At 46.1% G+C, this 20,157-nt stretch overlaps 1 protein-coding gene across 5 annotated transcripts in view; it reads left to right on the top strand.

Moving 5' to 3' along the window:
- Positions 1-20,157, top strand: part of PHACTR2 (phosphatase and actin regulator 2) — a 786,224-nt gene that overhangs the window by 407,612 nt on the left and 358,455 nt on the right. The gene's annotated exons all lie outside the window — the stretch shown is intronic.

The raw sequence follows: 20,157 nt of genomic DNA on the forward strand, positions 1-20,157 counted from the left end.
CGACATGGATGAAGGCATTTGGAGAGATGCATACAGTTAGCTGGTGTTATCACTGTAGATGAGGCTGTTCAACCACATCTACGTTGTGGTTGGGTGCCTACTGTCCCAATGCAGGGCTATCTCCCTTTTAGCAAGAGCAGGGCCATGGCAAAGAAGTGCCTTACACGTTTAGGGACATCTCCCACATAGTCCAGTAGAGCCAGGAGTGCCCGGCATCTGTGATAGATGAGTAAACACATTGGTCCCGAATGGGGCAGTGCCCCTGCATGTCCAGGTCATGTGTGGGAAATTTGCAATGTGCGTGTGACATTTAGGGTAGTATGACGAGTGGGAGGGGTCAATACATGCCAGCGCAGTCGGCATGGTGAAGGTCCTGCAGAGGAATTTAAAATGTATAAGCTTGTGTCGGTGGTTAAAGAAAACTAACCGGGTTTGGGCACACCACCCCAGACAAATTTTATCACAAAGCGGGCGCCCAGTGTCTGCTTTCCAGGCAGTCCTGAGTTTCAGGTCAGGCACCGGGATGAGGCCATACATGTGTCATAGAGTTTGGAGGTAAGCCTGGCCCCTTGAATCCGTAGTGGTTACCAGAGTTAAGGGTGCGAATTCTGCATGGGGCCAATGGGTATGACTGGAATTGCGTGCAGAGAGCGCTTTGAAGCCATCGGAGTATCAAGTGGTCCAGGTATGTGGCATCAAAGAAGCGTTCATCTTCCGTGTGTGAGAATACATGGCCATCTGGAAATATATCACCAAATGTGTGAAGATGTAAGGCCGTCAATGCATGCTGGACTAGTGCCTCTTGTGTAATGTGTTATTGGCCAATGTTATTGCAAGGGAGTAAAGCAACTTGCCGCTTAGAAGACGGGTGAGCTTGCTCCAAGCCCAGCTAGTGGTGGATAAGATCTGAATGTCTTTGGGATCTGGGGAGACTCCCAGCTGGAGAAGCACCAGCAGTGGTGTCGGGGCAGCTCAGTCACACTCTGGAACGCATAGGGGGGCATGCATCAAGGTGATACTAATGGCAGGAAAACTGGCATTGCCCAGCAAGATAATAAAGTTGAGAATGTGCGATTCCGAATCTTTTGTGCTCCTATGAGAGAACCAAAACTTTCATCTACTGCAGGGGCACCTATCCGCCCATTTAAGCCAAAGGTATAATCCATGGAGGGTGTCGAATAAAGAAATTGTAAGTGGAAGGGAGGCATTTAAAAATAGATATGAGTTGGGGCAGCACCACCATTTTGATTAGGGTGATGCAGCATGCCATTGATAGAGGATGTTGGATCCAGCGGTTCAGTTGTGCAGTCACTTTATTGATTGCCGGCCTATAGTTCAGCCGTATGACTTGTTTTTGGCACGGTGTATGTGTATGCCTAGGTACCTAATGGAGTTGTTACACCGCTTTAGGGGAAAGTCTGTTTGCACCGTGTGATGCCTGCAAGCGGGGAAAAGTTCAGATTTTACCCAGTTGATATGCAAGCCTGAGAACTCGCCAATGTGGACAATCGTTCAAAGTACAGGTGTTAGGTTTTCACTAGGACGAAGGATGAACAGTAGAATATCTTCTGCGCATAAGTACATCAGCAACAGACCGGTAGCAAATTGCAAGCCCCTGTGCCTATGTTTTTCCTGTAGGTTAGGCACTAAGGGGTCAATTGCTATAATAAAGAGCCGGGGTGACAGTGAACACCCCTGTCTAGTACCTCTTTCTGGAGAGAAGAGTGGAGCCAGCAACCAATTCAGTCGTATGGTAGCTGTCGGGTGAATGTATGAAAGCATGACGAGGGATGTGAATCCAAGCGGAAGCCCCAGTTTACAGAGTGAGGCGTTGAGGAAAGACAAATCAAGGGAATAAAAAGCTTTGGCCACGTCTACTAGTGCAATCGCTTCCAGTGTGGTTGGGGATACTCTGTTCAGCACAGAAAAGATGGTATGGAGGTTTAGAGATTTAGAACGATGAAGGATAAAACCTGATTAAGCTGGCGAGATGATTTGGTCCATCAGGATGGAGAGATGCGTGTCTAGTAATTTGGCTAGTTTCTTACTGACAAAATTGAGGCGAGACAGGGGCGGTAGGAGCCACTCAGGTGTGGGTTTTTGCCTGGCTTGGGAAGGAGAGTAATAAATGCCTCCCGCAAACGTTGGCGGGAGCTTGCCCATCTCAAGAGCCTCGTCATATGCAGCGAGGAGGTGTGGTGCTAGCAACTGTTTGTAGGCTTAATAGCACACTTCTGTGAACCCATTAAGGCCGGGAGTTTTAGATCCATCTAGGGCCTGCAATATCTTCTCCATGGTGAAAGGCTCACTTTGTTGTTTTGTTGTTGGGCCATGGTCAGCCAGACCATTGCTATTTCTGCAAGATAGCGTTCCAGCTCGATCGATGGTGGGATAGGGTGGGTCGTGCCAAGTAGAGGTTACTATAGTAGTTGAAAAACTCTGTACCTTCGCCACACCCACAGCATGAGTATCATCATCCCTGGGCAATTCAAGTATATAGTCAGAGGATCTGGGTGGGTGCAGCAGTCTGGCCAATGTGCATTCCGGCCACTGCCCCTCACTATACTTGCAGGTTTTAGCATTTTTACCCATAGAATTTGCCTCGCGTTCCACAAGTATGTCTAAAAGAGCTGCACACTGATGGAGTTTGGAGCCAGTGACCTGGTGTACCACAGATTTCTCAAGTTCAGCCAGCTGGGCCTCTACGCGAGCCAGCCTGTCTTATGTCACATAATACCCCAGAGTGCTTGGCTACCCCTAGTGTATGTATCAAGGCATCCCACAAGGTCGCCTGGGTGCTAACTGAGGCTTTATTTAAAGTAAAATAATCTGTGATTGCATCATGGAGCTCGTTGCAGAAGAGAGTCAGGCAGGGCCATATCTGTGAAGCACCATGGTCTCTCCAGACCACCTCGTATACGGATGCGAACTGAGAGCAGCATCGGGGAGTGATGAGAGAGTGTGCGTGGCAGAGTGTGCATGGGAGGTGTGTAATAGAGGCAAATCATTGGGAGACAGTGGTGGTAAGCAGCCAGTAGTCAATACTCGTCCAAAGGCCATGGAATGCAGAATGAAAAGTAAAGGCCTGGGGCATCCGTGTTGTGTAGGTGCCAGGGATCTAATAATGTATAAGTGTCACAGAAGCCTCTAAGGATTTGCAGAAAATGTGGTTTAAGAGTAGGAGCTATAGTTGAAGCGTTGAGCACAGGGTCTAGTATCATGTTGCAATCTCCCCACACAATGATTTGAACAACATCAAAGTGGTCTATATGGGAATGTGGGGCCGGAAAAAATGCTGCTGTGTTGGTTTTAGGGGCATATACATTTGCGAGTAGGACTTTTTGTCCCACAAACTCCCCTGCGACCAGTACATATCTGCCCCCCTCATCAATACAGTCTGCATCTGGTTGAAATGAGTGCCTTTTATATATCAGAATACAGATGCCACAGGGGTATGTGCTATAACTACAAAAATAATGGTGCAGTCCCCATGCGTTAACAAAAGAGTACGTGGTATCCAAAGGGAGATGCGTTTCCTGCAGAAAGGCCACCTGGAGGATATGTATGGTCAAATACAGCAGGACAAGTTTGCCTTTATGGGGATTGTTGAGGCCACGTATGTTCCATGACATAAAGACCATGTCTGCAGCTTGCTTCCTATTGTGAGTGATGCTTGTCATCTGCATACAAGTGTTATGAAAAGCAGTTGTTGGTATGAGTAGTGTAGTCAGCACTGAGGACGATTAGAAAAACAAAGACAAACATCACAACTAGTGGCTGTTCCCCACTCCCCACCCACACGTGGCAGGAACCTGCTTGGTGGATGTCATATATCGCAATGAAACAACAACATAACCTAACAGTTAGCAATTTGGTATCAACCGTGTGAGCGTGACAACTCAACGCCGGTGAACCACATCCACAAAGGGGTTATGAATAACTAAAGAGAATGTGGATGGGCAAATTACAAGAGCAATAAGTAAGCAGGCAGCGTAGGACAACTTAGCAGAGCCAACAATATAAGATGGAAAAGTGGGGTTGTGAGTGAGCAGTTCACATCCCCAGGAGGGGAGTGACAGGTTCAGTCTAGGGGAAATAGATCCATGCTGGTGGTAAGCTGCTATATCTGGGGCCATGCAGTCTGGGGTTGTCTGCTTGGGTGCAGCACAGTTCTTGGCATTTTGCCTACAGAACGCCAGGGTAACCGTCGGATTGTCAAAGAAGCAGGATCTGCCATTCACATCCACCCGTAGCCTGGTCGGATAAAGCATGCCATAGCAAAGACGCAATATGCAAAGGGCATTGTTGGCATCTAGGAATATGAATCTGGCCTCCTAGACTGCTGGTGTGAAGTCTGGGAACAGTAAGACCATAGTTCCCTCGTAGTGGAGTGGACCCAGCTCCCGGGCAAGTCTGAGTGCTGTATCACGGTCCCATTAGTTAAGAAGCCTTGATTATGGGATGCGCATGGACTCCTGGCACAGGTCACAGACCAAGAGAGCAGTGTGCCCTCTCCACCACAAAAGTAGATGTATAGTTCAGACACCCCCAACAGTTTAGCAAGGAGGTTTTCTGCAAATATGTCCATGTGGCCAGTGTTGGTCGTTTCTGCAATGCCTGAAATGCGCAGATTATTACGGCCGCCCCTGGCCTCCAGGTGATCATTCTTTATTGCAACTGTCTTGAGTCTGGATTCTAATTTCTCCAGTCGCTTTTCCGTTCTACTAGGGCCGTGCTCTAGTCCAGAGACACTCACAGCTGTGCTCGCCAGGTGAGTTTGTTGCCTGGTCACATGCTCCCCCATTATGTCCAGTCTGCTAGTGAGGGTATCAAAATGGGATTCTATGTCGTGGAAGCCCGCACAGATCTCTGCCATCATTACAGCTGCCCATGTGCAGTGCCTCTTGCAGCATCCCCTCCATGGCTGGCACAGAGGCACTCACGTCTGTAGCTTTAGTTTTCTCGAAGAGAAGTTTGAGATGTTTCGGGTCGCTGCATACCATGTCCGCTTTAAGAGCCTACAGCCTGCCCCCCCCCCCAAGGGTGAAATGAGATGGGGTGCAGTGACCCAGGGCACTGCAGTAGGACTCTAAAACCCCCACGACGTGCAGGCAATCCAGAACAATCAAGGGGTGGAGCGGAGGGGCACAGTTTCTCCCTTGAGCAGATGCAGGCAATTGGGGGGAGGGGGCAGCGCCAAGGCTGGCGAAGATGGAGTCCTGGTAAGCCAGGAGAGGAGGGGGGCCCTATGACACTTGTTGCACGTGGAGGGTTTGGCGATCCTTTATTCCCCCCTACTTGGGGGTAGAGCTAGCATACAGTGCCCCCAGTAAGGAAGGGTGTATTTTGTGGGGTGCCCCTGCTCTGTAGTAGCAGTCACTGTCAATAGAGAAGTGGGGGAGGAGCAGGCTTGCAGAGTTTAGCATTGTCCCAGAGGTCTTGTGTAGGTATGGTGGGCACAAGCATTTGCGTGGGCAGCGTCGCCAAGGATACAATGTGGAGAGGGAAAAATGCTCCAACCTCGTACTCTTTGTCAAAACCGCCTGCTCCTTCCCATGTGGGTGGTGGCAGCCACTGTAGCCTGTGTCTGGGACCACCAGGCCGCAACACGATGCATGCAGGCCGAGACAGGTCACACGCATGCAGCAGAATCACCACCACCCGCTCACTGTCTTTAGTGGTCCCAGCCGGTGGCTAATGGAAGGTGGGGGAGGAAGGGAGCAGCCACTTGTTACTCGGGCAGCACTGCGCTGCCCGGCAGCCACAAGCTTCAGGCTCGCCCGCAGCGCCTGTTGCTGCGGGGCCTCCAAGGCGTGAGGGCCAAGGTTGAGTTGATCGTACCTCTGCTGTGGCGTGGCCGTGTGCTGGATAGTGCTTGGTTGTTGCCTCGTCTCCCGCCACAAGTGTCATTCCCTGTCCCCCCACCGCATTCCTCACGCCACAGTTATGCGGTGAATGCCCATCTGACAGGATTTTGGGGGCCTCGCTGCCAGAGCTTCAGTGCTGTGTGGCCATTATGGTCGTCAGAATGGCCACCCCCCCATTATGTGTCACTTCTGAAATGTTTTAACACATAATGATGCAGTACATGCCAATCCACCCCACTCCAATCTGCCCCACTCCAATCCACCCCACACCATTTCACCCCACTCTAATCCAAACCAGTCTCTCAAATCTAATGCTAACCCACCCACTCTAATAATCCCAAACCACCCCAGTCTAATCTGCCCCACTCCATGTCGTCCCACTCCAATCAAAAACAATCTGCCCCACTCCAGTCTAAGACAATCTACCCCACTCCAATCTAAGACAATCTGCCCCGCTCCTGTCTGCTGCACTCCAATCCAAAACAATCTACCCCACTCAAATCTGCTCACTGCAATCCAAAACAATCTGCCTGCCCCACTCCAATCCAAAATAAATTGCCCCACTCCAGTCCTCCACACTACCATCTGCCCTATTTCAATTCAAAACAATCTGTCCCACTCAAATCTGCCCCATTCCAGTCTGCCCCATTCCAATCCGCCCCATTCCAATCCAAAACAATGTCCCACTCCTATCCAAAACAATACGCCCCACTCCATCCAATCCACCTCACCCCAATCCAGTCCACCACACTCCATCCCACTTCACCCCCTCCAAACTAACCCACACCAATCTACCTCACACCAACCCATCACCCCCATTTCAATCCATCCTAATACAATCTGCCCCACTCCAATCTGCCCTAATCCGAAACATTCTGCCACACTTCAGCCTGCCTCCTGCAATCTAAAACAATCTGTCTCACTCCAGTCCGCCCCATTCCAATCCAAAACCATCTGCCTTACTCCAATCCTAAACAACCCTCCCCACTCCAATCTGCCCCACTCCAATCCAAAACAGTCTGTCACACTCCAATTGGTCCCACTCTATTCCAAAAACAATCTGCCCCACTCCAATCCAAAACAATCTGCCCCACACCTATCCATTTCACTCTGCCCCACTCCACCCTGCCCCATTCCAATCTGCCCCACTTTAATCCAAAACAACCTACCCTACTCCAACCTGCCCCACTCCAATCCCAAACAACTCACCTCACCACATCCCAATCAAATCCACTCCATCCCAATTCACCCCTCTCCAATCCACCACAGTCCACCCCACTCCACTCCAGTCCCATCCACCCCACTCCAGTCCAGCTCACTCCATTCCAGCCCACCCTACTCCACCCTACCCCACACCAATCAAGTCCACCACTACCCAATCCACCCCACTCCAATCCAATACACCCAACCCTAATACAGTCCACTTAATCCACCCTACTCCAGTCCAATCCACCCCACCCCACCCCACCCCAAACCACTTTATTCTACCCCACTTCAATCCAGTACACCCCTCTCCAATCAGTCCATCCCACACCTAACAAAACCATCTCACACTAATCCAATTTACCTCACTCCAATCCAGTTCACCCCACTCCAGTCCAACCCCACACCACTCCAATCCAATCCATCCTCCTGCAGCCCAAACCAATCTACCCCACCACATTATAGTCCACTCCAGCCTAATCCATCCCACCCCACTGCAGTCCACCACTCAGTGGGTGGATTACTCCAATCCACCCACTCTATCCTGATCTTTTCCACCCAGCCCTGTTCCAGTTCAGTCCACCCCACCCCACCCTACTACAATCTGTCCAGCCCACCCCAATCCAATCTGCCCGCTCCAATCCACCCACTCCAGTCCACCCCACTTCATTCCAGTCCACCCCACTCCAACCATTCTTATCCACACCAGTCCAGTATAATCCACCCCACTCCAATCCAATCTAGTCCACCCAACCCAGCCCGATAACTTCATTCGAACCCACCCACCCCAATCCAATCTACCCCACTCAAATCCACCCCAATCCCATCCACCTCACTCAACTCCAATCCAGTCCACCCCACTCTACTCCTATTCAATCCACTCCACTACCTTAACCCACTCCACCCTACTCCACTCTACGACACTCTTTGCCACTGAACTCTATTCCCCTCTATTTAACTAAACAACACTCTGCTCCTCATACTTCACTCTAAGACAATACAGTAAATTCACTTTGACACTGTACTCCCCCACTTCACTCTGACACTCAACGCCACTAACTTTTAGCCTTGCTGAACAGCAGCCACACCAGTGTACATCATGGCATAACACATTGCCAAAGCCAAACGCTCTTGTATAGATGAGACCTATTGGCTTTGCCAATGCTTGTTTATGTTTGGTATTAGCCAGCCAGTAAACAAATAACCCGACAACTCAATTTTCTTTAGACGATTTAAAGAAATACATGATAATAAACGGTACAATAACTAAAGCAGAGCAGAACAAAAACTTGCATTATCTTTGATTTACAAATGTGTTCTATCACATCAACAAACTACTGCACAATATCTTAATCGTTTTTGCTAACCATCACGCCTATTAACACAGTCTGCATAATTCATCGTTATTCCAAAAACATATTTTTTCATAAATTACAGTGAGTACAAAATAACTGCAAACACGGGAAGAAAATAAAATGCTGATGAAGGTTTTGGTGCACTCTCTCTTCTCTTGAGATATTTCTCGTTGGATCAGGCTTTTTTTTTTTCTTGCACAGTCTGGCTGATATATAGGCACAAAAACAAACGTGGCTAGTTGGGGTACGAGCACTCCCCTGATACGTATAGGCTTGTGTTGTGCTCTGCTTTGGTCATTGTATCGTGTTGTATAATGCATATGGTATTTATCTAAAGTAAATCGGGGTGGCAGGTTATTTGTGTATTGGTTTGAATTTCCCCATGTCCTGCGTCCCATATCAGTAATTTCATGGGCTTCTTGTAAATTTTATTACTGGAGTTAGCCAGGACCTTTTTTTATTGTACTAAAGTTATACGTATAACAAGCTTACTTACAGGGGATTTAAGCCAGCTTTCTATATCCACTGGTCTGTTATTGTCATTCACAGGTTTCTTCCTCCCACTACAGCATACAGAACTGGGGCAGTGGTTCAGTCAACTTCAGCCATTGCCCAACTTCACTGTGAGTGATGGCATTCTGCCCTCTTACGAGGAGCGTGTCCACACAAAGTAGTTCTGTTAGGTGCCAGGGACTGCTTCATGACAACGTGTGCGTTTTAAGAACAAAAATACATTTTTACTTTTAGCTATTGTTTGCGGTTTTTTCAGTTGATGAGGGCAGAACAACTTCCCCAGCTATAAAGTTTTGCAAAAACCCTAACCAAATAAAACCAGCATTGACAAAGCCAAAGGGCTGGTTGCCAATGCCAGACATGTTGATTTTAGCAGTGCTTGTTGTTGAACTGTCTCCTAGCTGGTAGGGAAGTCTGCATTCATACCACAGGACTAAACGAGCTCTGTTTTTCTTGGCCTCGCTGTTGCCGTACCTTTGAATGTATGTTAATCAGAATGTGGATCGTCTTTTATTTTATAAACAATCGAAGATGCAAACTATGGAATATGTCCAGTCTGCAGGGTTTCAGATAGTCTTCTCCGTAAGCTTCCAGTTAGTGTTGTCTTCCCCAATGTCTTATTGTGCCTTTTTACCCAATCTTTGCTGTCTCCATTAACTTCTTCATTGAGGCTTCCGCACTGCACGTCTGCTCCTCTTCGAAATTAAAGATGGAGGCCCTAGCATCTTTCTCAACGCTGGACTTTTACTAAAGATACATTTTTTTGAAAAACTGAAATCAGTTCTGTCCAGTCCTTCTAATCTTTGGACCACACACCTCGTTCCCCACTATTCTCCAAAATTCACTACCAGTATCGGCACAAATTTAAAAAAATAACATGGCACCTGGCTGCATAGAGCCCTTTATGTCGAAAACCAAAGGAGTCGTCATTGCTGGTGATTGTCTCCTGAACTTAAAGAGAAGGCTCCTTTCCTTCCTGTCTGATCCTGGAGCCTGACCTTGGCGTCAGTGGGGTGCTATTCTTCCAAGCATTTATCCATTTCTGCCCTACCCTCTCCCACCCCTTCATTTGACCTTTGACCTTTATTCCTTCTCCTTTGCCACCTTCCTTCCCTTCTTATATTCCCAGTTTCATTCTTTGTGTCTACCCCTTGCCTCCTTTTTTGATTGACTCCTTTCTTCATTTTCTCTTTTTTTACCCTCTTTCCCCGTTTGTTTCTTCCTTCCCTGTTGCCACTTGTCAGTGCCCGCCTTTCTTCTGTAACATCTATATTCTTAAACGTCTGGGGAAAATAAGAGAGGAGGAAACCGGTTTACATGTGAAATATCACAGACCGATTGCAAAAAAAGGACACAAAGGTCGAGGAGATGAGAGCTGGTTTGGAAAAATCACGATGGGGTTTTCCTGTCGCTGCCATCGAGCAGAAGCGTGGGGACTGGCCTCTCCCGCTCTGGCAAATGTCATGAACGCGCTGTGCCTGTGTAGGATGCGGTTGCGACACAAGCCATCTGGCCCTGTTCTTGTGGCACATTTCATTTGAATCGGAAAAATAATACTGCGATTGAAGACTGTTCCATTTTCAACAATAAAATCTGCTGGTAAAGCGCAGACTAATAACATATAAACTGAAAACGAGTTTTAAGAAAGCTGTTGCTTCACCTGGTTTTGTTCCATATTCGTAATTTGAGATACAGCACTTGTTATGCGCCGTGAACTCACTGAGTAGTCATTCCTTTTTTAGGGGCTCTTGCTAGGAACATTAGTTTGGAAAAAGCACTCGCTGTCAAGGGCTCAGAATGTTCACTTGTGATGCAGACGCTCATTGTTACACACCACAGACCGTTAGTTTGTGAGGAGGACGCTTGTTATGAAATTAGAATGCCAATTTGTAGGTGCACTTAATGTTACACTTTGGAAACATTAGTTTATAGTGAGGGTAGTTGTTATACGTACAGAATGGTTGCGGTAGCAACACCAGTTTTTACATTCCAGAACGTTCGTTTGTGGTCAGTGCCCCCATTGTTATACGCTCAGTGTTAGTGTGTAATTTTTCAGGTGCGTAGACTCTCTACATCTGCTCACGATGTTACGGTTTGGGGTTTGTGCTCATTGGTGGTACATGCATAGGGTGTCACCCGTTATTTGTGGTGCGCAATCTAATTGGCACGGGGTCAGAACCTTGGTTTGTTGTGAGGGCACTCCGTGTCAATGGTTTTTGTTCCCTGCGTCAAGTATAGGTGTTTTCTAGCCTGGTCACACTTCATGCTCCCAAACTAAGGGCTCAGCAGGCAAAAGTTGCATAAGGCATTTCCAATCATGCTACGTTTGCTTCCCCCAACCATAAACTGTGGCATCTCAGCTTCTAACTACTCTGTATTGCTTGTTCAAAGCAGGAAGACGCAGTAGTTGAGCACAGAGCATCTCCAAAGAAAGCTATCTCAGACGTGTCACATAACTAAGGACCTGTATTTGCTTATCTCGAGAAGCCCTTGTGCAGAAGGAAGGCGGGAGAGCATCCCACAGGCTGATATGTCTCACATTTATTAATAACTGTTAGAAAGTGCTACTTGTCCTCTTTTGGTTACTTCTGAGTGCTTGACAGATGGGTGAATGGGCACACTCGGTAGCAAGGTGAGGACGGTAGTAGACGATGTTTGATGTTCTTCACCACCCCTGTTCAGTGTTGAGCTCAGTTGAATGCAACTTGCAGTAGGTAGTTCACTTTTCAAAAGCTTTCTGTTTTTGTCGGGATCACCAGTTCAGACTGAGGGTATTCCAGAGTCTAGGCCCTTGTGTGCCTAGTGTTCTTACTCTGTGTTTTTTCTTCTTGAGTGATCATTGATTGCTCCAATTAGTAGGCATTGAACGTAGGCCTCCATTTTGTGCATGCTGTGCTGCCAGTTTAGACATAGGCCTTTGCCCCATTATTTTATGATTCACAAGACCTTAAATTCAATTCTATCCTGAAACCAGCGGGGCAGTGTATCTAAGATGTTGAAGGAAATACCCCAAAGCGGATGACCATTGAGGAATGCTGCAGGACAGAAGATGAGCGGAGAATTTAACATGTTTAATCCTGACTTTTTGGCTGCAAATAGAGAAGAAAGCATGCTCCCATTACATTGGACGTCCGGATTTGCCTGCCCACTGTTTAAGCATCTCCAGTAGGGTTGTGTGATCATATTGTCGTAGAGGACCAGACAAGTTGTGGCCTACTCTGCACTCATCTAAGGTTTTCTTTAAGCTCTAGGGGGCCTTGAGGGTCAAAAGTCTGCATTAAAAGAGCATGAAAGAGCAAATATTGGCACTTAAAATGCTTACCCATGAAAATGGTGTTATATTTCAACAAAAAATGTAGGTCTAAAGCATTGAATAAATCCTACACGGAAAGCACTATACCTGAAGAGCATGCAGACACACCAGCAAGGGATGGGTTTTATAACTAGAATGGGTATCCCATTGGCCGACATTACGGATTTCACCTTTTCCCTATACTGGTTTACTATGTAGACTACGAATTGAGTACTTGGGGCCGTATCACACATATGGCGCATTATCCTTTTTTGCGCCGGGCGCACTTTTTAAAAGGTGCAACTAGGAAAATGCCCTGTATTAGCATCAATGCTCTGCCCCCAGGGCAGCTGTGAACCCGCATTGCCCTTGGGGCAGTACATTCATGTGCAAAACAGAGTGGCTGCTTTAAAACTGCTATGTTTTTCACTGTGTAGGTGGCAACCTGCTTACACTTTTAAAGGGGATTAGAACTCTACTAGTAGGTGTGTGCAGTGAGTAGCTGTACCCACCTGCAAAGGGATGTCTGCGGCAGGGGGGGAGGGTGGGGGTTTGTAGGGTCCATGGGATTCCCTTTCCCTGCTCCATAGGGCTGACATCAGGCGGCGCACTGACAGTGTGCCTCATTTTAGGTGTCAGTACGGCTCCTGTCAGCTTCTTTGTGTCTGTAATAGGGCGCGGGTGCAGAGGCATTCCCTCCTTTGCATGGGGACACATCCACATGAGGGAACACCTCTGGTGATGGCACTGGTAATATATGTGTGTCAGCGCTATCATTATTACATAAGGGGCTGCACAATCAGCTTCAGCCTTTCTGTAATACCAAAGTTCCCAGAGGCACGCAAAGTGGGTGCACATGACCGTTGCGCCTCTATAAACGATGATCGGTATCAAATATGGGAGACAAACTAGAGTAGAAATAGACCCGATAATAAAGCATGCTTCATGTTGTAGGTGAGGGTACCAAATTGTATGAACAATAAGAACCAGAGTACCTTTGCTGTCATGACAGTATGATCAGGAGATCTCATATCATTGGTGTGTGATGTTGCAGGAGCCGCAGGTTCTCTCTCAGGGGGCAGATCAGTGTCTGCCTAAAAGCAGTACGCAGTATATATTTTTTTTGAGTGAACAGCATTCACTCACTCCGAAACTTCTAATTTTCCAGTGTTAATAAGGTTATAAAGCATCCAGGCCGCAAAATCAGCCCTTCAGAATGTAGCTGTGGGCGTCAATCATTCTTGCAGAGACATTTAACTTTCATGATTTTAGGACTTGCGAAGTTCTTAGTGCTCAATGTCGTGCTTTAGCATTCCTTTTCAACAAATATTTGCATCCTCTTAGACTCATTCTTACACTGTGCCTCTCCACTTAGGGACATTCCTTTGTGGGTAAGAGAGGGAAAATAAGAACGCGAGAAGGTATGGGTGTGCATAGATGCCTGCAGAATTGTGCTTTACCATAGATGCTTGTTTGTTATATAGGGGGTTATTCCAACTTTGGAGGAAGTGGTAATCCGTCTCAAAAGTGACGGATATACCACCAGCCGTATTACGAGGCATTATATCCTATGGAACTCGTAATACGGCTGGTGGTAAATCCTTCACATTTGGGACGGATTACCACCTCCTCCAAAGTTGGAATAACCCCCATAGTGTCATGTTTGTCTCCCTGACCATTCTCTTAGAAAGCTAAATGTATTGGTATATCTATGCTTGTTTGAGTTTGTCGCACATAAATATGCAACAATATACTCAGAAAGTTGGCCAGGCACCAGATACAGCACAGGCACTCGCCCAGGACTGCCATTCTCAAACCTGTTTATAAGTTATTTTGTACTCTGACTGATATGGAGGTGGGGGAAAATCGATGGTGGTGTTGACATCATAGATACTGAGGGGATACATCAATATCTACATCTCGCACCAGTTGATGAGCCTTAAAAATTAGAATTTGTGTTGCCACATTTGGGGCCAAAGATCACCATTGAAATTTGCCCTCATGCACAGGATTTCCATCTTTTAGTGTTAGATTCCGTATCGGTGATATAGATTCTGAACACACGGTTGGCTACTCTGCCTTCTCTCTGTAAACTTGTCTGTTCTCTTGTTTTGGGTAGTTATAAATTGTTTGCTGTGAACAATGATCAGCAAAAAGAGTTAATTGCAAATCAAACTGTATTTGTGACCTATGTACTGTAGGGGTTGAGATGAATAAATACAATTTCGTGAAATTATGATCCCTGTCATTCTGCATTTATTAATTTTGTTTGATTCCAGGGAAAGGTGCCAATGATCGATTCACACAGAAAAGGGATTCAGTCTTTAATTAATACAGGTTTTCAGATAAAAAAAAATCTGTCCCTTTCGGTCTTGCCTAAGACTGTGTATGTGCTGTCGCTTGCAAAACATATTGTTTTCGAACACTGGGCTTAGAGGCTGCCCATTGGCTGGCCTAATTGTCACTCTCACTTACGCTTCTTATTGGTCAGCTTCAGTAGGTTTCCTTCCTCTTTATCTGTCGCTCCCCTGGAGCATAGCTTGCAGTACTTTTGTCCTTCCACTGTTAATTTCTTTAGGCACTATTTTTATTCGTGTTTAAGTACTGAACCGGAGTGCATTGTTTTCAGCCTTTTCCGTTGTGTACTTCTCCCTGGTCCACCCGCAGACCCTCCATTGTCCACTGTGTTGCCCCCAACCTCCTGCTGTCCATGCTGATTTGTCTGTTGGCTGTGATGGCCACTGCATAGTGCTTTTATTTAACTTTGTCATGCTGTACAGGAGCCGCGCTGCGGTACAGCATTGCTAAAACATTGGCAAAGCCAATAAATTGCGTAAGTTAGAACTATTGAATTTGCCAATGTTTGCTTGCTTTGTGTGTCACTTTGGTTTGAAGATGGAAATGGAATAAGCTGCCTTAGTGCATATTTTCTCCTAGATGTATTATTGTAAGTGCAGTGCTTGATAACATTTTAGCTCTTCTCACAATTGTTGAAAAGTTGCCTTGTTGACACAGTTAGTGTTGAGGATCACTGGACGTGTTTCCGGGTTTTTGTCCATCAATGGAGAGTAACACTTCGTTTTTATGGTGAGTGGGGTTGTGGGCAGGGGTTCTGGGAAACTCTTAGTGTTGACCCACCTGCATGCTTATGATAATCTTACAAAAATGCTTTCATCCTGGTTTTGACAAATTCAAAGAGTTGGTAAATAGGTAGGGAAACAAAAATTAGTGAAAGAAATCAGGAAGTAAAAAAAAAGTTCCAGACAAGAAATTGGGGTGGGCGAAATTGTGATCAAAATGATGTGGATTCATGGAAATTTTGCAAAACTTCTTTCGCTGATATTGTGCTTAAAAACCGAAGCACAAGAACATTCTTTCATTTTTCACAAGTCACACAACATGCTGACAGGCACTGTTTAAAATGTCACTTGACGATGATTTCATCATTTCCACAAGGCATTTTCAGCTTGAACCAGTGTCTTGTATTAAAATTATGCGAAATTTCACACGAGTACAATTTTGTGAAATGTGTATGACGTGAATGTTGCAAGATTTTGCTGCTTCACTAACATTTTGCCCTGGTACTGACAACAGAAAGGAATGAAAGATTAAACGTAATATCAACAATGTCATGCGTTTTCTGGAGTTACTCTTGCTGCATGCAGCAATGTTTGAAAAGCCACTCTTGGGTACAAGGTTTAAAGCTTATCGGACAAGGGTCACCAAGAAATGCTGAGTTTTGCTAACTGTGTGGTGCAATAAGGACTTGCACAAAAGTGCGTTTCTTTCGTGTAGAGTCTTCCCAAAAATATGCTTTCATTCTCACCAGACATCCAATTTCTGTTTTACATTCAAACAACTAATTACAGTCTTGGCCAGATAACGGAGCCAAGTTTATCAGCAAATATAAATTTAATTGAAGCAACACATCGTCCATACTATATTCTGTTTGATGCATCTGCACTGCTCCAATGCCCACAAATCAATTTTAAGATGCTAATTTAATTTTTAGCTTCCAATTTCAAATTCCTTGACATTTACAGTACGTTTTAATTTTTTTTTCAATTGTACATTTAGCCACTTATATACACATTATTGATCTGTTAGTATTATTTAATTTTCTAAGCAGTCGTGGACCCCCTGAGGAGTCTTTGTGGACCTTCTGGGGTCCCCGGACCACATGTTGGGAACCACTGGCATACGCAGCTTGTATTTTGTTTATTTATTACATGCACTGTTTAGAATAAACCGTATCTAGTTGCGACAGTACTCAGAGAACAAACTTGTTTCATTGATGTTTGTCAAAAGTAAGTTGAACTGCAAGCAGCATTTAGGATGCTTTAATATATGGCAAGACCTCCAAAAAGGGTATTCTATAGGTGGAGTTTTGAAATTACCTATGGTCGGACCACAGATAGTTGAGTATCCTGTGGAAGAACATCACACTGTCTACAGATTTGATGCCGTAGAAATTAGCTGTCCATGACCACTTAGTTGATATGAGAGCGAAATGTCATGTGGATATCCAATAAGGCACCCATTTAAAAAAATATATATATTTTTTCTACTATATCGGACTGTGCAACCGAAGCACTAAGTAAGATTGGACAATGGGGAACCCCGAGTGGGAGATGGTCAGGTGTCCTTTGGGCCCAAGAACATCATTTCAGTTTTTTTACTCATTCACTTTCATGGCATTCAGACACTGGTACCCAATGGATGTTCTTTATCTCACAAGTTTAGTTTGACAAATGAATTCGTCCAGTCCAATAACGCCAGGTGGAACTGGATGTCCTCGCCATATGAATGAAAACTCAAGTCACCCACCACGAATCAGATGAGAAAATGGCCAAGATAAATATTACCTAGTACCAGGGAGAGAGAAGATCCCCCCCATACTTAGTTTTATTCCATTTGTGACATTTTCTGGGTGAAAAAAAGGATCCAAATGTTCACCTTTTTTGTTTCTTGAAGGCAACCCTCAAGAAACAAAGCAAACGTTAATGTCACATTGGAAGCTCCCAACGAAATTCGAAGCTACTCCATTGGAAGTGAGTGACAGACTGTTCTGAAGGCAAAACCAGAAGAATATGCCACCTTGGTCTGGCGTAGCCAATAGCTTTTTCCAGACTTTCACTGAAGTCATCTGCCTCTCATGTCTTTGGTGAAAGCCAGTGTGTTGGATCTAGACATTTGTGTTCCTCAAGATGAGCTTGTAACAGAACACTGATTGCTTTTTCATTGTGGTTTTCATATTTTATTATTTCTGCACAGTTGTGGAGCACACATTCACCCCTAAGAGTGTGTTTTGGACTTATTGACAGGTAAATTATGTTATTTATATCCCAATCATTTCACAGACCTTAAAAAGATTAAAGGCTGATTGGACTCAATGAGAATTGAACCTGTAATCATTGGGTCATACATATCTCTCTGTAATGGATGCATTACTCCACTGAACCACCAGATCTGGCTAGGCATTTTTGTATACTTAATTTAAAATTATAAATTTGCAACTTAACGATACAAGCATGCTCAAAGCAAATATCATGTCTACCTTTTAACCCGTTCTGTGCCTTGGACGAGGTGACCTCGTCCAAGGCTACAGTTCCCGTGTGCCTTGGACGAGGTCACCTCGTCCAAGGCACACGGGAACATAGGGGAACGCTAGCACGCCCCCCCCTGTGCACCCCTCTCCCCCCCAAGGCAGGGATGGAAGGGGAAGATCTTCCCCTTCCACCCCCGACCCCCCCCCCCCAACGCTCCCTGTGACGTCAGCGCGCATGCGCACGCTGATTTGTCACAGGGGCCTCCCCCATTGCGAGAAATGCTCAGCATTTCTCTTTCAATCACTGGGGGAGGCGCGAAGGGGCTTCAAAGGGAAGGAAATGTATTTCCTTCCCTTTGAAGTCTCTCCCAGGGTTTCAAAAGCCGGATTGCTTGCAATCCGGCTTTTGAAACCCCACTAGACACCAGGGATTTTTTTTCTTTCAGAAATTGACATAAGGGAGCGACCCCTTGGGCAAGGGTCGCTCCTAGGGGGGGGCATTTTTCAGGAAGGCCTTTTCTGCCCCCAGGGGGGGCAGAAATCTCTAGGCACCAGGGATAATTTTTTTGTTGTTTTTTAATGTTTTTTTTTCTTTTTAGGTGGGGAGCGACCCCTTAGGCAAGGGTCGCTCCCCTAGGGAGCAAATTATATTTAGGCCATTTCTGCCCCCCTTGGGGGCAGATTGGCCTATTTTGATGTGGCCAATCTGCCCCCAAGGGGGGCAGAAACCATTAGACACCAGGGAGTTTTTTCTTTGCGTGAATTTCACGCAATGGGAGCGACCCCTTAGGTAAGGGTCCCTCCCCTGGGGGGCAGATTGTATTTAGACCATTTCTGCCCCCCTTGGGGGCAGATTGGCCGATTTGAGGTCAATCTGCCCCCAAGGGGGCAGAAACCACTAGGCACCGGGGGTTTGTTTTTTGGCGCCAATTTCACGCAGGGGGAGCGACCCCGTAGGCAAGGGTCGCTCCGGGGGGGGGGGGGGGGGGGAATTTATTTTAGGCCATTTCTGCCCCCCCGGGGGCAGAAACCTCTAGGCGCCAGGGCAATTTTTTTTTGGTTTTGTTTTTTTGTTTGTTTGTTTGTTTTTTTAGAGATGGGGAGCGACCCGTCAGGCAAGGGTCGCTGCCCTGGGGGGCAAATTGTATTTAGACCATTTCTGCCCCCCTTGGGGGCAGATTGGCCGATTTAGGTCAATCTGCCCCCAAGGGGGCAGAAACCACTAGGCACCGGGGATTTGTTTTTTGGCGCCAATGTCACGCAGGGGGGAGCGACCCTGTAGGCAAGGAATGTTTTCTTTAAAAAAATGGGATGTGTCCACGTTGCGTTTTGGGGCATTTCCTGTCGCGGGCGCTAGGCCTACCCACACAAGTGAGGTATCATTTTTATCGGGAGACTTGGGGGAACGCTGGGTGGAAGGAAATTTGTGCCTCCTCTCAGATTCCAGAACTTTCTGCCACAGAAATGTGAGGAACGTGTTTTTTTTAGCCAAATTTTGAGGTTTGCAAAGGATTCTGGGTAACAGAACCTGGTCAGAGCCCCACAAGTTACCCCATCTTGGATTCCCCTAGGTCTCTAGTTTTAAAAAATGCACAGGTTTGGTAGGTTTCCCTAGGTGCCGGCTGAGCTAGAGGCCAAAATCTAAAGGTAGGCACTTTGCAAAATACAGCCCCATTTTCTTTAAAAAAAATGGGATGTGTCCACGTTGCGTTTTGGGGCGTTTCCTGTCGTGGGCACTAGGCCTACCCACACAAGTGAGGTATCATTTTTATCGGGAGACTTGGGGGAACATAGATTAACAAAACAAGTGTTACTGCCCCTTGTCTTTCTCTACATTTTTTCCTTCCAAATATAGGAGAGTGTGTAAAAAAGACATCTATTTGAGAAATGCCCTGTAATTCACATGCTAGTATGGTCACCCCGGAATTCAGAGATGTGCAAATAACCACTGCTCCTCAACACCTTATCTTGTGCCCTTTTTGGAAATACAAAGGTTTTCTTGATAGCTATTTTTTACTCTTTATATTTCAGCAAATGAATTGCTGTATACCCGGTATAGAATGAAAACGCACTGCAGGGTGCAGCTCATTTATTGGCTCTGGGTACCTAGGGTTCTTGATGAACCTACAAGCCCTATATATCCCCGCAACCAGAGGAGTCCAGCAGACGTAACGGTATATTGCTTTCGATAATCTGACATTGCAGGAAAAAGTTAGAGTAAAACGTAAGAAAAATTTATGTTTTTTTCACCTCAATTTCAATATTTTTCCTTTTCAGTTGTTATTTTCTGTAGGAAACCCTTGTAGGATCTACACAAATGACCCCTTGCTGAATTCAGAATTTTGTCTACTTTTCAGAAATGTTTAGGTTTCTGGGATC

The sequence above is a fragment of the Pleurodeles waltl genome, chromosome 5, assembly GCF_031143425.1.
Source record: "Pleurodeles waltl isolate 20211129_DDA chromosome 5, aPleWal1.hap1.20221129, whole genome shotgun sequence".
NCBI lineage: Eukaryota > Metazoa > Chordata > Amphibia > Caudata > Salamandridae > Pleurodeles > Pleurodeles waltl.